Source organism: Triticum aestivum, chromosome 3A, assembly GCF_018294505.1.
Source record: "Triticum aestivum cultivar Chinese Spring chromosome 3A, IWGSC CS RefSeq v2.1, whole genome shotgun sequence".
Lineage (NCBI taxonomy): Eukaryota > Viridiplantae > Streptophyta > Magnoliopsida > Poales > Poaceae > Triticum > Triticum aestivum.
The window spans coordinates 112,014,311-112,022,718 of NC_057800.1; positions in this window are offsets into that span (position 1 = coordinate 112,014,311).

An 8,408-nucleotide genomic window follows, 5' to 3' on the forward strand; every position below is an offset into this window, starting at 1 on the left:
CATCCACTCGGGGACCTGTGGTCACCATGCGTCCTCTCGGGCCATCGTGGCTAAAGCATACCGAGCCGGATTCTATTGGCCACGAGAAAATGAAATGGCGAAAGATATAGTCGACAGATGTGAAGGCTGCCAGTTTTACTCGAACATGTCTCACAAGCCAGCGTCAGCCCTGAAGACCATTCCCCTCATCTGGCCCTTTGCTGTTTGGGGATTGGATATGGTTGGGCCACTGAGAACTAGTAGGAGCGGCTTCACTCATGTGCTCGTGGCAGTCGACAAGTTTACCAAATGGATCGAAGCTAAACCTATCAAGAATCTTGAAGCCAGCACCGCTGTCAGTTTTATTAGAGAATTGACATTCAGATATGGAGTTCCACACAGCATCATCACTGACAACGGGCCGAACTTTGATTCTGATGAGTTTAGAGCTTTCTGCGCTTCTCAAGGCACACGAGTCGACTATGCTTCAGTCGCTCACCCGCAGTCGAACGGACAAGTAGAAAGAGCGAATGGCCTAATTCTCAAAGGACTGAAACCCCGACTGATGCGTGATCTCAAACACGCAGCAGGCACTTGGGTCGATGAACTTCCGTCAGTTCTTTGGGGGTTGAGGACAACTCCCAATCGGTCGACTGGACAAACTCCTTTCTTTTTGGTCTATGGAGCCGAAGCTGTTCTGCCAAGTGACCTGCTCCACAACACACCCCGAGTCGAGCTCTTCTCTGAAGAGGAAGCAGAGTAGGCCTGCCAAGATTCTGTCAACCTCTTAGAGGAGGAAAGAGAGATGGCCTTGATCCGCTCGACCATTTATCAGCAAGACTTGTGTCGATTCCATGCCAGAAACATGAGGGGTCGAACCTTTAAAGAGGGAGACCTGGTTCTTCAAGTGGATCAACAGAAACCACACAAGCTCGCCCTGGCTTGGGAAGGCCCCTTCATCATCACCAAAGTTCTCCACAATGGAGCATACCATCTTTACAGCATTGAGCATCAGAAGGACGAGCCACGAGCTTGGAATGCGGAGTTGCTTCGCCCCTTTTATACTTAAGCACCCGTTCGAATAAAATGTAATAAGAAGTACCTTTGTAATTTGTTCATCAAAGACAAGAGCTTTTCAGTCTTCTCGCATGATTGTTGTTGTTTTTATTTACCTCTAAAATCCCCAGTGGGTGGGCTTAGCCGCGAATCCATTTCGCCTAAGTTCGAAAGAAAATCCTACCGAGTGATGAGCAAGCCTCTCACTCGGGAGGCTTAGCCGCGAATCCATTCCGCCTAAGCTCGAAAGAAAATCCTACCGAGTGGCGAGCAAACCTCCCACTCGAGGGCTTAGCTGCAGTCCAGTACTCGCCTAAGTTTATAAAATCCTACCGAGTGGAGAGCAATCCTCCCACTCAGGGGCTTAGCTACAGTCCAGCACTCGCCTAAGTTTGTAAAATCCTATCAAGTGGCGAGCAAACCTCCCACTCGGGGGCTTAGCTGCAGTCCCGTACTCGCCTAAGTTTATAAAATCCTACCGAGTGGAGAGCAATCCTCCCACTCGAGGGCTTAGCTGCAGTCCAGTACTCACCTAAGTTTGTAAAATCCTACCGAGTGTGAGCAATCCTCCCACTCGGAGGCTTAGCTGCAGTCCAGTACTCGCCTAAGTTTGGAAAATCCTACCGAGTGGTGAGCAATCCTCCCACTCGGGAGCTTAGCTGCAGTCCAGTACTCGCCTAAGTTTATAAAATCCTACCGAGTGGCGAGAAAACCTCCCACTCGGGGGCTTAGCTGCAGTCCAGTACTCACCTAAGTTTATAAAATCCTACCGAGTGGAGAGCAATCCTCCCACTCGGGGGCTTAGCTGCAGTCCAGTACTCTCCTAAGTTTGTAAAATCCTACCGAGTGGTGAGCAATCCTCCCACTCGGGGGCTTAGCTGCAGTCCAGTACTCGCCTAAGTTTGTAAAATCCTATCGAGTGGTGAGCAATCCTCCCACTCGGGGGCTTAGCTGCAGTCCAGTACTCGCCTAAGTTTGTAAAATCCTATCGAGCGGTGAGCAATCCTCCCACTGGGGGGCTTACTGCAGTCCAGTACTCGCCTAAGTTTGTAAAATCCTACCGAGTGGTGAGCAATCCTCCCACTCTGGGGCTTAGCTGCAGTCTGGAACTCACCTAAGTTTGTAAAATCCTATCGAGTGGTGAGCAATCCTCCCACTCGGTGGCTTAGCTGCAGTCCAGTACTCGCCTAAGTTTGTAAAATCCTACCGAGTGGTGAGCAATCCTCCCACTCGGGGGCTTAGCTACAGTCCAGTACTCACCTAAGCTTGTAAAATCCTACCAAGTGATGAGAAATCCTCCCACTCAGGGGCTTAACTGCAGTCTAGTACTCGCCTAAGTTTATAAAGTCCTTGTCCGCAAGGACGACGAGGTGTAGGTCGATCGCAGCCCTCTTCTCCGAGCTACGCCACAAATACAACGTATGCTCCATCCTTGTCCGCAAGGACAACGAGGCACAGGTCGACCGTGGCCCTCTTCTCCGAGCTACGCCACAAATACAATGTACGCTCCATCCTTGTCCGCAAGGACGACGAGGCGCAAGTCGACCGTGGCCCTCTTCTCCGAGCTACGCCACAAATACAATGTATGTTCCATCCTTGTCCGCAAGGATGGCGAAGCGCAGGTCGACTGCAACCTTCTCCTCCGAGCTACACCACATGTACAACGGAGCAGACCCCAAAAGCAATCGCAAGTATACTCAAAAGCAATTCGTATAAATCCTAAAGTTCCAAGCAGCAAATCAAAAGTATTCGAGCATCAAGCCCGAAGGAGTTTAACGGTTACAGCAATCACTCGGCATTCCGAGGCAAATTTAAGACAGATTCAAATCTCATATGTTTGTTCACTCAGCAGGAGGAGGGCTGGCAAGTTCGACGAATTCGTCCAAGTCGATCCCATCCGCGATCCGAGTGGTACCAGCGATGAAAGTCTCCATGAAGGACTGGAATTCATGCCTTTTGGTGTTGGCGACCTTGATCGCCGCCAGCTTGTCTTCACGAGCCTCCTTGCAGTGGACTCGTACCAAGGACAGCGCCACGTCAGCACCACACCGGGCGGAGGACTTCTTCCATTCTTGCACTTGATTAGGGATCTCGTCGAGTCGAGCCATCAGAGATTCCAGGTCATTTTGAAGTGTCACCCTTGGCCAGAGCAATGAGTCGACTCGTGAGACTGCCACCTTCAGATGCATGAGGTAACTTGTGACGCTGGCGACACGAGACTCTAGTCGGAGCATGTTCATGGCAGTTTCATCGCAAACTGGAGAAGCGATAGGGTCCAGACCCGTCTTGACCCTTCCGGTTTCCTCGTCAAAGTCTTGAAAGAATTTTGTAGTCAAAAAATTAGTGAGTCGACTGGACAGGATTCATTTGCAAGCATCAACACAGTCGGTTTAAAAGGAGTACCTTCCAGCATGAGATAGAGCTTCTTGGCAAGAGTTCTCAGATAAGCTTCCGTATCATTCCTCTTGTGGACTGCAGACTCCAGCTTTTCATTCAGGACAATTTTATCCTTCTTCAGACGACTCACTTCTTGGTTAGATTCATTGAGACGGGACTTCCGCTTGTTCACCTCCCCTTCCAATGCTCCGACTGAAGCCAGCTTCTGGTCTGCAAGGGCAGTCTTATCCTGGGCTTCCTTCTGTGCAGCTGCAAGGTCCGAGTCCTTTTTCTCCAGACCCAACTTCATTTCCTCTGCAAAAGAAGCAATCAGATCAAACAAGAGATCAAAGAAATATTTTAAAAGACGATCGACGTGAACGGTCGACAGGTAGTTACCTTCCATACCAGCAGCTTCATCTTGAGCTTTCTTCAAATTCTATTGGGCCAGCTCCAAGTCGAGGTTGAGTTGCCTCTGCTTCTCCTCAAGTTCAGCAAACTTGGAAATGAGAGTACAAGATTTCTGCAGGAGGCAAAAGACGTGTCAATCAACAAGATAAAAGGTTATTTACTTTCGAGTGAATAAAACTTAAAGAGTTCACTTAGACCCCAGCCGACTGCACGTAGTCGACTGCGGTCTTGGGGACTACACCCAGCGGGTGCACTTGGCGTGCCCCCGCTGATTCAGACCCAGCTCGACCAGTCCGCCCGGGTCAAGTCAAAAAAAACTATTCAGACCCCAGTCGACTGCTAGCAGTCGACTGCGGTCTCGGGGACTACACCCAATGGGTACACTTAGCGTGCCCCCACCGGTTCGGATCTCATTTGACCGGTCCACCCGGGTCGAGTGGAAGAAAAGAAAGGAAGAAAGAACTCAAACCCCAGTCGACTGCCAGCAGTCGACTGCGGTCTCGGGGACTACACCCAGTGGGTGCACTTAGCGTGCCCCCACCGGTTCAGATCCTACTCGCCCAGACCGAGTGGAAGAGCGTAAATACCAAAGACAACAAAACACCTAGTGGGTGTACAGATTCGACACAAACAACAGGAGATTGTATGGAAGAAAATATTTCGGGTAGCATATCCTAATAGAATAAGGTCAGTTGAAAGTCTACTTACCTGGACATTGGCCCGGAGAGCAGCGCTGGCGTCGTAAGCAGCCTGGCTATTCTCGTGCACCGCCTTCATCCGCTCCATCATCACGTTAGCCTGATGGATGGCTTCCGCAGCCGCATCCGACTTGTTTTCTGGAACAGGGTAGCTGGTGAAGAAGAGGGCAGACGACCCAGGTGCAGCAGCTTGGAGCTCCGGGGCAGGAGATTGGACGACTAAAGGAAACACCGGTACAGTCGACGGTGCGGGGAGCTCACTCGACAAGGGTACAGCGAAAGTTACAGAGGCCCCGCCCGCATCTTCAGATTGACGGACGGTTGGTGTTGTCGTTGGTCCCTGCTGAGACGTCTTACCAGCCACTACCTTTTTGTTCTTTCTAGGCCTAGGAGACACATCTTCATCGTCAACTCGGAGATCGATGACGTCGGGTGGATCTGCAGAGAAGTTTAGTCGACCCCAAGTGAACCTCTAGAACTCAATCGACCAAGTAATCAAGAACAAGATCATAAGAGTTTTTACCTGGGTTGGAGGTAACCGCATCTTCCATCTCCTCGTCTCAGTACTGGTAGGAAGAGGTTCCTGATGTAGTAGCACTGCAAATGTCCACACTCAGTCGGTTACGTTCTGTTGCTCGAGTCGACAAAAAGAACAGATCAGATGATTACCCGGAGATGGTGGGGACGGTCGCTTTGATTCTGGGCAAAGCCTTCGGTAGTTTGGAGGAGGTGGCCTTCGATGCTTTTCGCGTAGGAGGCGGCACAACCTTGAGCTGCTTCGGAGCCTTCTCAATCGGTGCTAGAGAAGACGCCCGGGGGCGCTTCGAAGATTGCCCAGTCGGCGTGGTCGCCAAGACCGGGGTGCTCGCCGGGTCATGAGCGTTCTTGGATCTCCTCTCTCTGCGAGGAGGCGAGTCGACCTCCTCCTCATCACTCGAGTCGTCGCTCTCCTCGTCCTCCTCTGCATCCGAGTGCCATTCGCCACTCATGGCCTCGCTCGCTCATTCCTCGACGTCTTGCTCCTGCACTCCATTGGGCATCGAGTACATATCAATGGGAGCCTGAAAGGACAACGAGCAAAGGAAATACAGTCGACCATCAACAAGGTGTCACACAGTGAATCAAGAAGATACTTGGCAAAGCAGAATCATACCTGTTCCGGCTGGCATGAGTGGTCGAATGGAATCACCCTCCTAGACCCCCGGGGATTGTCTTTGTTGCCGATGATTCCCCTCAGCCACTTCTCCACCGTGTCTTCGCTGACGTCTTACGGGTGGATCCGAGTGGAGTCCTCGAGTCCCGAGTACATCCACATTGGATGGTCACTGGCCTGAAGCGGTTGGATACGTCGACTGAGAAAGACCTCCAGAAGGTCCATCCCAGTCACCCCGTCACGGACAAGTTGGACGACCCGCTCGACCAACGCCTTGACATGCGCCTTCTCTTCTGGGATCACCCTCAAGGAGGAGGGCTTCTCCACTCGAGCCAGGGAAAAGGGGGAGGTCCAGTCGACTGACCCGGGGTCGGCTGGTCCTTACAGTAAAATCAGGTCGACTGCCAGCCCTGGACCGAGTCGGGAAGGATCATCGCTGGGAAGGTACTCTTGTTCCTCATTTGGATCCCAAGGCCCCTGCACATCTTGATCACGTGCGTCCTCTCATCACTCGGATTGGCCTTCTTGACCGACTGGGAGCGATAGGTGAATACGTGTTTTAAGAGACCCCAGTGCGGTCGACAACCCAAGAAATTTTCGCACATTGACACAAAGGAAGCCAGATAAACTATGGTGTTTGGAGTGAAGTGGTGGAGTTGAGCCCCGAAGAAGTTCAAAAAGCCACGAAAGAAAGGATGGGGAGGCAAAGAAAACCCGCAGTCGACATGAGTGGCGAGGAGAATGCACTCACCCTCCTCCGGCTGTGGCTCGGTCTCGTTCCCCGGGAGCCGCGCCGATTCGTGGGGGATCAGTCCCCCCTCCACCAGGTCGTCGAGGTCGTCCTGGCTGATCGTCGAGCGGATCCAGTCACCCTGGATCCATCCCAGCGGCAGGCCAGATCTTGACGAGGATCCGCCCCGGCTGGTCCTCTTGCCCTTCGCCTTCGCGGTCGCCTTCTTCGCACGCTCCAACGCCACCGTCTTCTCTTTTCCCATGGCGGCGGATCGAGTCCGAGCAAGGTTGCGACACAGAGAACGGAAGCGGGCACGATGGAGTAGTCTGAGGAAGAAGAAGGAGAATGAGGGCGCACTGTTCAAAGGCCCGGTCCGGTGTCTTTTATAAGGTCATTCCCGAGTGACTGACTTGTAGGCCCATTTGATCTAAACAAATCCCACAACAATCGCGCGTGCGATACGTGGCGAAAAAGGTGGCGCGGGGATCGAGGCAACCTGCCTAATCCGTCCCGATTACCACGGCCTCGCCCGTCCGGCGCGCTTCCCAAAATTCGTCGCAAAATCCGTGGAGAGCAGAGCAACTTGTCAGACGGAAAACATCCTCCACATCGTCATTCGGAACTCTACTGTGAAAGTTCACTCAACAAAAACTAAGAATGGACCAAGGCAACTGAAAAAGAAGTTGATGTTATCCCCTTAGTTCATTGATCCAGAGCAAGATATACTCATAGCACGAAGAATGAGTCGGAAGTGTTCTCAACTCCTTCCTCATTCAAACCCTGATCCATTCGGGGGCTAATGATGAAGCTATGTACATAGGGTAGGGTCATGGATCTGATCAAGATACCCTCCCCAAGGACATCCCTTAAAGAACCAGAAGCAGTCGAAGAAAAATCATCGTCCACTCGACCATAAAGCCATGTTCCACTCGACAGTCTTGAAGACACTCGACCATATGAACAACCACTCGACTCCTAGAAGACTAAGAGCCACTCACTCTGCAAACGGTCGAGATTTAAGTCATAGCTTTAATGGTCATTTATGTATTTTAATTGCAGGCGTTACCAGTAATGTCTCTACCTTTATGTACCTTAAACCCTTTATAACTGAGGGCGGGAGGGGTCTGGAGAACTCTATATAAACCACCCCCTCCTCAGGGACAAGGGTTCGCACCCCCTGTAACTCACACGCATATAATCCAGTCGACCGCCTCGGGGCTCCGAGACGTAGGGCTATTACTTCCTCCGAGAAGGGCCTGAACTTGTAAAACTCGCGTGTACAACTCCTCGATAGCTAGGATCTTGCCTCTACATTCCTACCCCCCATTCTACTGTCATACTTAGAACCACGACACTCCAGGCCCGTCCAGTCTGGATCGCATACTCGATCGCTCGTGTCAAATCCACGGCACCCCCGATAAGCCAGCCAATCACACCAACAGATAATGTTGGGTGTTCAAGCAGGCCGGCAAGTTGAATGCCGAAAACAAGGACAAGGAGTTGCATAGTGATGATGAGGAGGAGCCCCGGCCGCTGAACACGGGAGAACAGAAGAGGTTCCCCCCACAAGTGAAGACGGTGAACATGATATACGCAACCCACATTCCCAAGAGGGAACGGAAGCGTGCACTAAGTGACGTCTATGCCATGGAGTCTGTCGCCCCAAAGTTCAACCCATGGTCCTCTTGTCTGATCAGTTTCGGTTGCAGGTACCACCCCACTAGTATCCGTCATGGCGGATCCGCCGCATTGGTCCTAGACCCCATCATTGATGGATTTCACCTCACTCGAGTCCTTATGGATGGCGGCAGCAGCCTGAACCTGCTCTATCAGGATATAGTGCGCAAAATGGGTATTAGATCCCTCGAGGATCAAACCCACCAAAACCACCTTTAAGGGCGTCATCCCAGGTGTAGAGGCCCATTGCATGAGCTCAATCACACTGGAAGTGGTCTTCAGATCTCTGGACAATTTCCGAAGCGAGGAGTTAATCTTCGATACT